We start from the raw sequence: 12,500 nt of genomic DNA on the forward strand, positions 1-12,500 counted from the left end.
ATGGTTATTATTAGGGTTAGGGTTAGGGTTAGGTTTAGGGTTCAGGGTTTAGGGTTTAGGATTGTTTAAGGTTTAGTGTAGATTAGGTTTAGGATTTTAAGTTTAGTTTTAGGGTTAGGGTTAGGTTTAGGGTTTAGGGTTTAGTGTTAGGATTAGGGTTAGGGTTAAAGTTAGGGTTAGGGTAAGGGTTAGGATTAGGTTTAGGGTTAGGGTTAGGGTTAGGGTTAGGGTTAGGGTTAGGGTTAGGATTAGGGTTAGGGTTAGGGTTAGGGTAAGGGTTAGGGGTTAGTGTTAGGGTTATGGTTATTGTTAGGTTTACGGTTTAGGGCTTAGTGTTTAGGGTTTAAGGTTTAGGGTTTAGGATTGTTTAAGATATAGGGTGGTTTAGGTTAAGGGTTTAGGGTTTAGACTTTAGGATTGTTTAAGGTTTAGGGTTGTTTAGGGTATAGTGTTTAGGGTTAAAAGTTTAGGGTTGTTTAGGGTTTAGTGTTTAAGGTTTAGGTTTTAGGGTTGTTTTGGGTTTAGTGTTTAGTGTTGTTTAGGGTATAGTGTTAATGGTTTAGGGTTTAGGGTTATTTAGGGTTTAGTGTTTAAGGTTTAGGGTATAGGGTTGTTTAGGGTTTAGTGTTTAGGGTTGTTTATGGTTTAGTGATTAGGGTTGTTTAGGGTTGTTTAGAGGTTAGTGTTTAGGGTTATTCAGGGTTTATGATTTAGGGTTGTTCAGGGTTTAGGATTTATGGTTGCTCAGGGTTTAGGATTTAGGGATTAAGGTTAAGGGGTTAAGGTAAGGGTTAGGGTTAGGATTAGGGTTAGCATTAGGGTTAGAGTTAGGGTTAGAGTTAAGGTTATGGGGTTATGTTAGGCTTAAGGTTAGGGTTAGGGTTATGGGGTTAAGGTTAGGGTTGGGGTTAGGGTTAGGTTTAGGTTTAGGGTTAGGGTTAGGGTTATGGTTATTCTTAGATTTATGGTTTAAAATTTAGGGTTTATGGTTTAAGGTTTAGGGTTTAGGATTGTTTAAGTTTTGGGGTGGTTTAGGTTTAGGGTATAGGGTTTAGCGTTTAAGATTGTTTAATGTTTAGGGTTGTTTAGGTTTTAGCGTTTAGAGTTGTTTAGGGTTTTTTAGGGTTGTTTCAGATTTAGTGTTTAGGGTTGTTCAGGATTTATGATTTAGGATATTTTAAGGTTTAGGGTTTAAGGTTGTATAGTGTTTTAGGGTTTAGGGTATAATGTTTAGGGTTAAGGGTTTAGGGTTGTTTAGGGTATAGTGTTAATTGTTTTAGGGTTTAGGCTTGTTTAGGGTTTAGTGTTTAGGGTTTAGGGTTTAGGGTTTTTTAGCGTTTAGTGTTTATAGTTTAGGGTTTAGGGTGCTTTTGGAATTAGTGTTTAGGGTTTTTCGGGGTTTAGGGTTTAGGATTTAGGGTGTTAGGGTTAGTGTTAGGGTTAGGTTTAGGGTTAAGGTGAGGGTTAGGGTGATGGTTAAGGTTAGGGTTAGGGTTAAGGTTAGTGTTAGTGTTAGAATAAGGGTTAGGGTTAGGGATAAGGTTAGGGTTAGGGTTAGGGTTAGGGTTAGGGGTTTGGGTTAGGGTTAGTGTTAGGGGTTAGGGGTTAGTGTTAGGGTTAGGGTTAGGGTTAGGGTAGAATTAGGTTTAGTGTTAGGGTTATTATTAGGGGGTTAGGTTTTAGTTTAGGATTAGTGTTAGGGTTAGAATTAGAAATAGGGTTAGTGTTAGGATTAGGGTCAGGGTTAGGTTTAGAAATGTGGTTAGGGTTAGGGTTAAGGGTAGGGTAAGGTTAGGGTTAGAATTAAAGTTTAGGGTTTAGTGTTAGGATTAGTGATAGTGTGAGGTTTAGGGTTAGGTTTAGGGTTAGGGTTAGGGTTAGTGTTTGGGTTATGATTAGTGTTAGGATTAGGATTATGGTTAGGGTCAGGTTTATGTTTATGGTTAGGGTTAGGGTTAGGGTTAGATTTAGGGTTAGGTTTAGGTTTATTGTTAGATTTAGGGTTTAGGGTTTAAGGTTTATGGTTTAGGATTGTTTAAGTTTAAGGGTGGATTAGGTTTAGGGTTTAGAGTTTAGTATTATGGTTACGGTTAGGGTTAGGGTTAGGGTTAGAGTTAGGGTTAGGGTTAGGGTTAGGGTTAGGTTTAAGGTTAGGGTTAGTGTTAGGGTTAGGGTTAAGGTTAGTGTTAGGATTAGGGTTAGGGTTAGGGTCAGGGTTAGGTTTAGGTTTAGTGATAGGGTTAGGGTTAGATTTAGGGTTAGGTTTAGGTTTATTGTTAGATTTAGGGTTTAGGGTTTAAGGTTTAGGATTGTTTAAGGTTTAGGGTGGATTAGGTTTAGGGTTTAGAGTTTAGTGTTATGGTTACGGTTAGGGTTAGGGTTAGGGATGGAGTTAGGGTTAGAGTTATGTTAAGGGTTAGGTTTAGGGTTAGGGTTAGGGTTAGGGTAAAAGTTAGGGGGTTAGTGTTAGGGTTTGTGTTAGGGTTAGGGTTAGGGTTAGGTTAGGGTTAGGGTTAGGGTTAGGGTTAGGGTTAGGGTTAGGTTAGGGTTAGGGTTAGGGTTAGGGGTTAGGGTTAGTGAAAGGGTTAGGGTTATTATTAGGGGGTTAGGTTTAAGTTTAGGATTAGTGTTAGGGTTAGAATTAGAAATAGGGTTAGTGTTCGGATTAGGGTCAGGGTTAGGTTTAGGGTTAGGGTTAGGGTTAGGGTCAGGGAGGATTTAGGGTTAGGGTTAGGGTTAGGGTTAGATTTAGGGTTAGGTTTAGGTTTATTGTTATATTTAGGATTTAGGGTCTAAGGTTTATGGTTTAGGATTGTATAAGGTTTAGGGTGGATTAGGTTTAGGGTTTAGAGTTTAGTGTTATGGTTACGGTTAGGGTTAGGGTTAGGGTTAGGATTAGGGTTAAGGTTAGGGTTAGGATTAGGTTTAGGGTTAGGGTTAGGGTTAGGGTTAGGGTTAGGGTTAGGGTTAGGCTTAGGGTTAGGATTAGGTTTAGGGTTAGGGTTACGGTTAGGGTTAGGGTTAGGGTTAGGATTAGGGTTAAGGTTAGGGTTAGGTTTAGGTTTAGGGTTAGGTTTAGGGTTAGGGTTAGGGTTAGTGTTAGGGTTAGGATTAGGGTTAGGGTTAGGGTTAGGGTAAGGGTTAGGATTAGGGTTAGGGTTAGGGTTAGGGTTATTGTTAGGATTAGGGTTTAGAATTTAGTGTTTAGGGTTTAAGGTTTAGGGTTTAGGATTGTTTAAGATTTAGGGTGGTTTAGGTTAAGGGTTTAGGGTTTAGAGTTTAGGATTGTTTAAGGTTTAGGGTTGTTTAGGGTATAGTGTTTAGGGTTAAAAGTTTAGGGTTGTTTAGGGTTTAGTGTTTAGGGTTTAGGGTTGTTTAAGGTTTAGTGTTTAAGGTTTAGGTTTTAGGGTTGTTTTGGGTTTAGTGTTTAGTGTTGTTTAGGATATAGTGTTAATGGTTTAGGGTTTAGGGTTATTTAGGGTTTAGTGTTTAAGGTTTAAGGTATAGGGTTATTTAGGGTTTAGTGTTTAGGGTTGTTTATGGTTTAGTGATTAGGGTTGTTTAGGGTTGTTTAGAGGTTAGTGTTTAGGGTTATTCAGGGTTTATGATTTAGGGTTGTTCAGGGTTTAGGATTTATGTTTGTTCAGGTTTTAGGATTTAGGGATTAAGGTTAAGAGGTTAGGGTTAGGTTTAGGGTTAGGGTTAGGGTTAGAATTAAAGTTTAGGGTTTAGTGTTAGGATTAGGGATAGTGTGAGGTTTAGGGTTAGGTTTAGGGTTAGGGTTAGGGTTAGTGTTTGGGTTATGATTAGTGTTAGGATTAGGATTAGGGTTAGGGTCAGGTTTATGTTTAGGGTTAGGGTTAGGGTTAGGGTTAGGGTTATATTTAGGGTTTGGTTTAGGTTTATTGTTAGATTTAGGGTTTAGGGTTTAAGGTTTATGGTTTAGGATTATTTAAGTTTAAGTGTGGATTAGGTTTAGGGTTTAGAGTTTAGTATTATGGTTACGGTTAGGGTTAGGGTTAGGGTTAGAGTTAGGGTTAGGGTTAGGGTTAGGGTTAAGGTTAGGGTTAGTGGTAGGGTTAGGGTTATGGTTATTGGTAGGATTAGGGTTAGGGTTAGATTTAGGGTTAGGTTTAGGGTTAGGGATAGGGTTAGGGTTAGATTTAGGGTTAGGTTTAGGTTTATTGTTAGATTTAGGGTTTAGGGTTTAAGGTTTATGGTTTAGGATTGTTTAAGATTTAGGGTGGATTAGGTTTAGGGTTTAGAGTTTAGTGTTATGGTTACGGTTAGGGTTAGGGTTAGGGATGGGGTTAGGGTTAGGGTTAGGGTTATGGTAAGGGTTAGGTTTAGGGTTAGGGTTAGGGTTAGGGTAAAAGTTAGGAGGTTAGTGTTAGGGTTTGTGTTAGGGTTAGGGTTAGGGTTAGGGTTAGGTTAGGGTTAGGGATAGGTTAGGGTTAGGGTTAGGGTTAGGGTTAGGGGTTAGGGTTAGTGAAAGGGTTAGGGTTATTATTAGGGAGTTAGGTTTAAGTTTAGGATTAGTGTTAGGGTTAGAATTAGAAATAGGGTTAGTGTTAGGATTAGGGTCAGTGTTAGGTTTAGGGTTAGTGTTAGGGTTAGGGTTAGGGTCAGGGAGGGTTTAGGGTTAGGGTTAGGTTTAGGGTAAGATTTAAGGTTAGGTTTAGGTTTATTGTTAGATTTAGGATTTAGGGTCTAAGGTTTATGGTTTAGGATTGTTTAAGGTTTAGGGTGGATTAGGTTTAGGGTTTAGAGTTTAGTGTTATGGTTACGGTTAGGGTTAGGGTTAGGGTTAGGATTAGGGTTAAGATTAGGGTTAGGATTAGGTTTAGGGTTAGGGTTAGGGTTAGGGTTAGGATTAGGTTTAGGGTTAGGGTTACGGTTAGGATTAGGGTTAGGGTTAGGATTAGGGTTAAGTTTAGGGTTAGGTTTAGGGTTAGGTTTAGGGTTAGGGTTAGGGTTAGGGTTAGGGTTAGGATTAGGGTTAGGGTTAGGGTTAGGGTAAGGGTTAGGGGTTAGAGTTAGGGTTATGGTTATTGTTAGGTTTAGGGTTTAGAGTTTAGTGTTTAGGGTTTAAGGTTTAGGGTTTAGGATTGTTTAAGATTTAGGGTGGTTTAGGTTAAGGGTTTAGGGTTTAGAGTTTAGGATTGTTTAAGGTTTAGGGTTGTTTAGGGTATAGTGTTTAGGGTTAAAAGTTTAGGGTTGTTTAGGTTTTAGTGTTTAGGGTTTAGGGTTGTTTAAGGTTTAGTGTTTAAGGTTTAGGTTTTAGGGTTGTTTTGGGTTTAGTGTTTAGCGTTGTTTAGGGTATAGTGTTAATGGTTTAGGGTTTAGGGTTATTTAGGGTTTAGTGTTTAAGGTTTAAGGTATAGGGTTGTTTAGGGTTTAGTGTTTAGGGTTGTTTATGGTTTAGTGATTAGGGTTGTTTAGGGTTGTTTAGAGGTTAGTGTTTAGGGTTATTCAGGGTTTATGATTTAGGGTTGTTCAGGGTTTAGGATTTATGTTTGTTCAGGTTTTAGGATTTAGGGATTAAGGTTAAGGGGTTAGGGTTAGGTTTAGGATTAGGGTTAGGGTTAGAATTAAAGTTTAGGGTTTAGTGTTAGGATTAGGGATAGTGTGAAGTTTAGGGTTAGGTTTAGGGTTAGGGTTACGGTTAGTGTTTGGGTTATGATTAGTGTTAGGATTAGGATTAGGGTTAGGGTCAGGTTTATGTTTAGGGTTAGGGTTAGGGTTAGATTTAGGGTTTGGTTTAGGTTTATTGTTAGATTTAGGGTTTAGGGTTTAAGGTTTATGGTTTAGGATTGTTTAAGTTTAAGGGTGGATTAGGTTTAGGGTTTAGAGTTTAGTATTATGGTTACGGTTAGGGTTAGGGTTAGGGTTAGAGTTAGGGTTAGGGTTAGGGTTAGGGTTAGGGTTAAGGTTAGGGTTAGTGTTAGGGTTAGGGTTATAGTTATTGTTAGGATTAGGGTTAGGGTTAGATTTAGGGTTAGGTTTAGAATTAGGGATAGGGTTAGGGTTAGATTTAGGGTTAGGTTTAGGTTTATTGTTAGATTTAGGGTTTAGGGTTTAAGGTTTATGGTTTAGGATTGTTTAAGGTTTAGGGTGGATTAGGTTTAGGGTTTAGAGTTTAGTGTTATGGTTACGGTTAGGGTTAGGGTTAGGGATGGGGTTAGGGTTAGGGTTAGGGTTATGGTAAGGGTTAGGTTTAGGGTTAGGGTTAGGGTTAGGGTAAAAGTTAGGGGGTTAGTATTAGGGTTTGTGTTAGGGTTAGGGTTATGGTTAGGTTAGGGTTAGGGTTAGGTTAGGGTTAGGGTTAGGGTTAGGGTTAGGGTTAGGGGTTAGGGTTAGTGAAAGGGTTAGGGTTATTATTAGGGGGTTAGGTTTAAGTTTAGGATTAGTGTTAGGGTTAGAATTAGAATTAGGGTTAGTGTTAAGATTAGGGTCAGTGTTAGGTTTAGGGTTAGGGTTAGGGTTAGGGTTAGGGTCAGGGAGGGTTTAGGGTTAGGGTTAGGGTTAGGGTTAGATTTAGGGTTAGGTTTAGGTTTATTGTTAGATTTAGGATTTAGGGTCTAAGGTTTATGGTTTAGGATTGTTTAAGGTTTAGGGTGGATTAGGTTTAGGGTTTAGAGTTTAGTGTTATGGTTACGGTTAGGGTTAGGGTTAGGGTTAGGATTAGGCTTAAGGTTAGGGTTAGGATTAGGTTTAGGGTTAGGGTTAGGGTTAGGGTAAGGGTTAGGGTTTTGGGTTAGGGTTATGGTTATTGTTAGGTTTAGGGTTTAGGGTTTAGTGTTTAGGGTTTAAGGTTTAGGGTTTAGGATTGTTTAAGATTTAGGGTGGTTTAGGTTAAGGGTTTAGGGTTTAGAGTTTAGGATTGTTTAAGGTTTAGGGTTGTTTAGTGTATAGTGTTTAGGGTTAAAAGTTTAGGGTTGTTTAGGGTTTAGTGTTTAGGGTTTAGGGTTGTTTAAGGTTTAGTGTTTAAGGTTTAGGTTTTTGGGTTGTTTTGGGTTTAGTGTTTAGTGTTGTTTAGGGTATAGTGTTAATGGTTTAGGGTTTAGGGTTATTTAGGGTTTAGTGTTTAAGGTTTAAGGTATAGGGTTGTTTAGGGTTTAGTGTTTAGGGTTGTTTATGGTTAAGTGATTAGGGTTGTTTAGGGTTGTTTAGAGGTTAGTGTTTAGGGTTATTCAGGGTTTATGATTTAGGGTTGTTCAGGGTTTAGGATTTATGGTTGTTCAGGGTTTAGGATTTAGGGATTAAGGTTAAGGGGTTAGGGTTAGGGTTAGGGTTAGGGTTAGCATTAGGGTTAGAGTTAGGGTTAGAGTTAGGGTTATGGGGTTATGTTAGGCTTAATGTTAGGGTTAGGGTTATGGGGTTAAGGTTAGGGTTGTGGTTAGGGTTAGGTTTAGGTTTAGGGTTAGTGTTAGGGTTATTGTTATTTTTAGATTTATCGTTTAAAATTTAGGGTTTATGGTTTAAGGTTTAGGGTTTAGGATTGTTTAAGTTTTAGAGTGGTTTAGGTTTAGGGTATAGAATTTAGCGTTTAAGATTGTTTAATGTTTAGGGTTGTTTAGGTTTTAGCGTTTAGAGTTGTTTAGGGTTTTTTAGGGTTGTTTATGATTTAGTGTTTAGGGTTGTTCAGGATTTATGATTTAGGATATTTTAAGGTTTAGGGTTTAAGGTTTTATAGTGTTTTAGGGTTTAGGGTATAATGTTTAGTGTTAAGGGTTTAGGGTTGTTTAGGGTATAGTGTTAATGGTTTTAGGGTTTAGGCTTGTTTAGGGTTTAGTGTTTAGGGTTTAGGGTTTAGGGTTTTTTAGCGTTTAGTGTTTATAGTTTAGGGTTTAGGGTGCTTTTGGAATTAGTGTATAGGGTTTTTCGGGGTTACGGTTTAGAATTTAGGGTGTTAGGGTTAGTGTTAGGGTTAGGTTTAGGGTTAAGGTGAGGGTTAGGATGAGGGTTAAGGTTAGGGTTAGGGTTAAGGTTAGTGTTAGTGTTAGGGTAAGGGTTAGGGTTAGGGATAGGGTTAGGGTTAGGGTTAGGGATAGGGTTAGGGTTAGGGTTAGGGTTAGGGTTAGGGGTTAGGGTTAGGGTTAGTGTTAGGGGTTAGGGGTTAGTGTTAGTGTTAGGGTTAGGGTTAGGGTTAGGTTTAGTGTTAGGGTTATTATTAGGGGGTTAGGTTTTGGTTAAGGATTAGTGTTAGGGTTAGAATTAGAAATAGGGTTAGTGTTAGGATTAGGGTCAGGGTTAGGTTTAGGGATAGGGTTAGGTTTAGGGTTAAGGGTAGGGTTAGGGTTAGGATTAGATTTAAAGTTTAGGGTTTAGTGTTAGGATTAGGGATAGTGTGAGGTTTAGGGTTAGGTTTAGGGTTAGGGTTAGGGTTAGTGTTTGTGTTATGATTAGTGTTAATATTAGGGTTAGGGTTAGGGTCAGGTTTAGGTTTAGGGTTAGGGTTAGGGTTAGTGTTAGATTTAGGGTTAGGTTTAGGTTTATAGTTAGATTTAGGGTTTAGGGTTTAAGGTTTATGGTTTAGGATTGTTTAAGGTTTAGGGTGGATTAGGTTTAGGGTTGAAAGTTTAGTATTATGGTTACGGTTAGGGTTAGGGTTAGGGTTAGAGTTAGGGTTAGGGTTAGGGTTAGAGTTAGGGTTAGGGTTAAGGTTAGGGTAAGTGTTAGGGTTAGGGTTATGGTTAGTGTTAGGATTAGGGTTAGGGTTAGGGTCAGGGTTAGGTTTAGGGTTAGGGATAGGGTTAGGGTTAGATTTAGGGTTAGGTTTAGGTTTTTTGTTAGATTTAGGGTTTAGGGTTTAAGGTTTATGGTTTAGGATTGTTTAAGGTTTAGGGTGGATTAGGTTTAGGGTTTAGAGTTTAGTGTTATGGTTACGGTTAGGGTTAGGGTTAGGGATGGGGTTAGGGTTAGGGTTAGGGTTATGGTAAGGGTTAGGGTTAGGGTTAGGGTTAGGGTAAAAGTTAGGGGGTTAGTTTTAGGGTTTTGGTTAGGGTTAGGGTTAGGGTTAGGTTAGGGTTAGGGTTAGGGTTAGGGTTAGGGGTTAGGGTTAGTGTTAGTGTTAGGGTTATTATTAGGGGGTTAGGTTGAAGTTTAGGATTAGTGTTAGGGTTAGAATTAGAAATAGGTTTAGTGTTAGGATTAGGGTCAGGGTTAGGTTTAGGGTTAGGGTTAGGGTTAGGGTTAGGGTTAGGGTCAGGGAGGGTTTAGGGTTAGGGTTAGATTTAGGGTTAGATTTAGGTTTATTGTTAGATTTAGGGTTTAGGGTCTACGGTTTATTGTTTAGGATTGTTTAAGGTTTAGGGTAGATTAGGTTTAGGGTTTAGAGTTTAGTGTTGTGGTTACGGTTAGGGTTAGGGTAAGGGTTAGGATTAGGGTTAAGGTTAGGGTTAGGGTTAGGTTTAGGGTTAGGGTTAGGGTTAGGGTTAGGGTAAGGGTTAGGGGTTAGGGTTAGTGTTAGGGTTAAGGTTAGGGTTAGGGTTAAGGTTAGGGTTAGGGTTAGGGTTAGGGTTAGGGTTAGGGTTAGGGTTAGGGTAAGGTTAGGGTTAGGGTTAGGGTTAGGGTTAGGGGTTAGGGTTAGGGTTAGTGTTAGGGGTTAGGGGTTAGGGTTAGGGTTAGGGTTAGTGTTAGGGTTATGGTTAGGGTTAGGGTGAGGGTTAGGGTTAGGTTTAAGGTTAGGGTTAGGGTTAAGGTTAGTGTTAGTGTTAGGGTAAGGGTTAGGGTTAGGGATAGGGTAGGGTTAGGGTTAGGGTTAGGGTTAGTGTTAGGGTTAGGTTAGGGTTAGGGTTAGGGTTAGGGGTTAGGGTCAGGGTTAGTGTTAGGGGTTAGGGGTTAGGGTTAGGGTTAGGGTTAGGGTTAGGGTTAGGTTTAATGTTAGGGTTATTATTAGGGGGTTAGGTTTAAGTTTAGGATTAGTGTTAGGGTTAGAATTAGAAATAGGTTTAGTGTTAGGATTAGGGTCAGGGTTAGGTTTAGGGATAGGGTTAGGGTTAGGGTTAAGGGTAGGGTTAGGGTTAGGGATAGATTTAAAGTTTAGGGTTTAATGTTAGGATTAGGGATAGTGTGAGGTTTAGGGTTAGCGTTAGGTTTAGGGTTAGGGTTAGGGTTAGTGCTTGGGTTATGGTTAGTGTTAAGATTAGGGTTAGGGTTAAGGTCAGGGTTAGGTTTAGGGTTAGGGTTAGGGTTAGGGTTAGATTAAGGGTTAGGTTTAGGTTTATTGTTAGATTTAGGGTTTAGGGTTTAAGGTTTATGGTTTAGGATTGTTTAAGGTTTCAGGTGGATTAGGTTTAGGGTTTAGAGTTTAGTATTATGGTTACGGTTAGGGTTAGGGTTAGGGTTAGGGTTAGGGTTAGGGTTAGGGATAGGGTTAAGGTTAGAGTTAGGCCTAGGGTTAGGGTTAGGGTTAGGGTTAGGGTTAGGGTTAGGGTTAGGGTTAGGGTTAGGGTTAGGGTTAGGGTTAGGGTTAGGGTTAGGGTTAGGGTTAGGGTTAGGGTTAGGGTTAGGGTCAGGGAGGGTTTAGGGTTAGGGTTAGGGTTAGGGTTAGATTTAGGGTTAGGTTTAGGTTTATTGTTAGATTTAGGATTTAGGGTCTAAGGTTTATGGTTTAGGATTGTTTAAGGTTTCGGGTGGATTAGGTTTAGGGTTTAGAGTTTAGTGTTATGGTTAGGGTTAGGGTTAGGGTTAGGGTTAGGTTTAGGATTAGGGTTAAGGTTAGGGTTAGGATTAGGTTTAGGGTTAGGGTTAGGGTTAGGGTTAGGGTTAGGGTTAGGGTTAGGGTTAGGGTTAGGATTAGGGTTAGGGTTAGGGTTAGGGTAAGGGTTAGGGGTTAGGGTTAGGGTTATGGTTATTGTTAGGTTTAGGGTTTAGGGTTTAGTGTTTAGGGTTTAAGGTTTAGGGTTTAGGATTGTTTAAGATTTAGGGTGGTTTAGGTTAAGGGTTTAGGGTTTAGAGTTTAGGATTGTTTAAGGTTTAGGGTTGTTTAGGGTATAGTGTTTAGGGTTAAAAGTTAGGGTTGTTTAGGGTTTAGTGTTTAGGGTTTAGGGTTGTTTAAGGTTTAGTGTTTAAGGTTTAGGTTTTAGGGTTGTTTTGGGTTTAGTGTTTAGTGTTGTTTAGGGTATAGTGTTAATGGTTTAGGGTTTAGGTTTATTTAGGGTTTAGTGTTTAAGGTTTAGGGTATAGGGTTGTTTAGGGTGTAATGTTTAGGGTTGTTTATGGTTTAGTGATTAGGGTTGTTTAGGGTTGTTTAGAGGTTAGTGTTTAGGGTTATTCAGGGTTTATGATTTAGGGTTGTTCAGGGTTTAGGATTTATGGTTGTTCAGGGTTTAGGATTTAGGGATTAAGGTTAAGGGGTTAGGGTTAGGGTTAGGGTTAGGGTTAGGGTTAGGGTTTGGGTTAGGGTTAGGGTCAGGTTTAGGTTTAGGGTTAGGGTTAGGGTTAGGGTTAGGGTAAGGGTTAGATTTAGGGTCATGTTTAGGTTTATTGTTAGATTTAGGGTTTAGGTTTTAAGGTTTATGGTTTAGGATTGTTTAAGGTTTAGGGTGGATTAGGTTTAGGGTTTAGAGTTTAGTGTTATGGTTACGGTTAGGGTTAGGGTTAGGGATGGGTTTAGGGTTAGGGTTAGGGTTATGGTAAGGGTTAGGGTTAGGGTTAGGGTTAGGGTTATGGTAAAAGTTAGGGGGTTAGTGTTAGGGTTTGGGTTAGGGTTAGGGTTAGGGTTAGGGTTAGGGTTAGGTTAGGGTTAGGGTTAGGGTTAGGGTTAGGGTTAGGGGTTAGGGTTAGTGTTAGGGTTAGGGTTATTATTAGGGGGTTAGGTTTAAGTTTAGGATTAGTGTTAGGGTTAGAATTAGAAATAGGGTTAGTGTTAGGATTAGGGTCAGGGTTAGGTTTAGGGTTAGGGTTAGGGTTAGGGTTAGGGTTAAAGTCAGGGAGGGTTTAGGGTTAGGGTTAGGGTAAGGGTTAGATTTAGGGTTAGGTTTAGTTTTATTGTTAGATTTAGGATTTAGGGTCTAAGGTTTATGGTTTAGGATTGTTTAAGGTTTAGGGTGGATTAGGTTTAGGGTTTAGAGTTTAGTGTTATGGTTACGGTTAGGGTTAGGGTTAGTGTTAGGGTTAGGATTAGGGTTAAGGTTAGGGTTAGGATTAGGTTTAGGGTTAGGGTTAGGGTTAGGGTTAGGGTTAGGGTTAGGATTAGGGTTAGGGTTAGGGTTAGGGTAAGGGTTAGGTGTTAGGGTTAGGGTTATGGTTATTGTTAGGTTTAGGGTTTAGGGTTTAGTGTTTAGGGTTTAAGGTTTAGGGTTTAGGATTGTTTAAGGTTTTGGGTGGTTGAGGTTAAGGGTTTAGGGTTTAGAGTTTAGGATTTTTTAAGGTTTAAGGTTGTTTAGGGTATAGAGTTTAGGGTTAAAAGTTTAGGGTTGTTTAGGGTTTAGTGTTTAGGGTTTAGGGTTATTTAAGGTTTAGTGTTTAAGGTTTAGGTTTTAGGGTTGTTTTGG

Source organism: Micromys minutus (genome assembly GCF_963924665.1).
Source record: "Micromys minutus genome assembly, chromosome: 11".
NCBI lineage: Eukaryota > Metazoa > Chordata > Mammalia > Rodentia > Muridae > Micromys > Micromys minutus.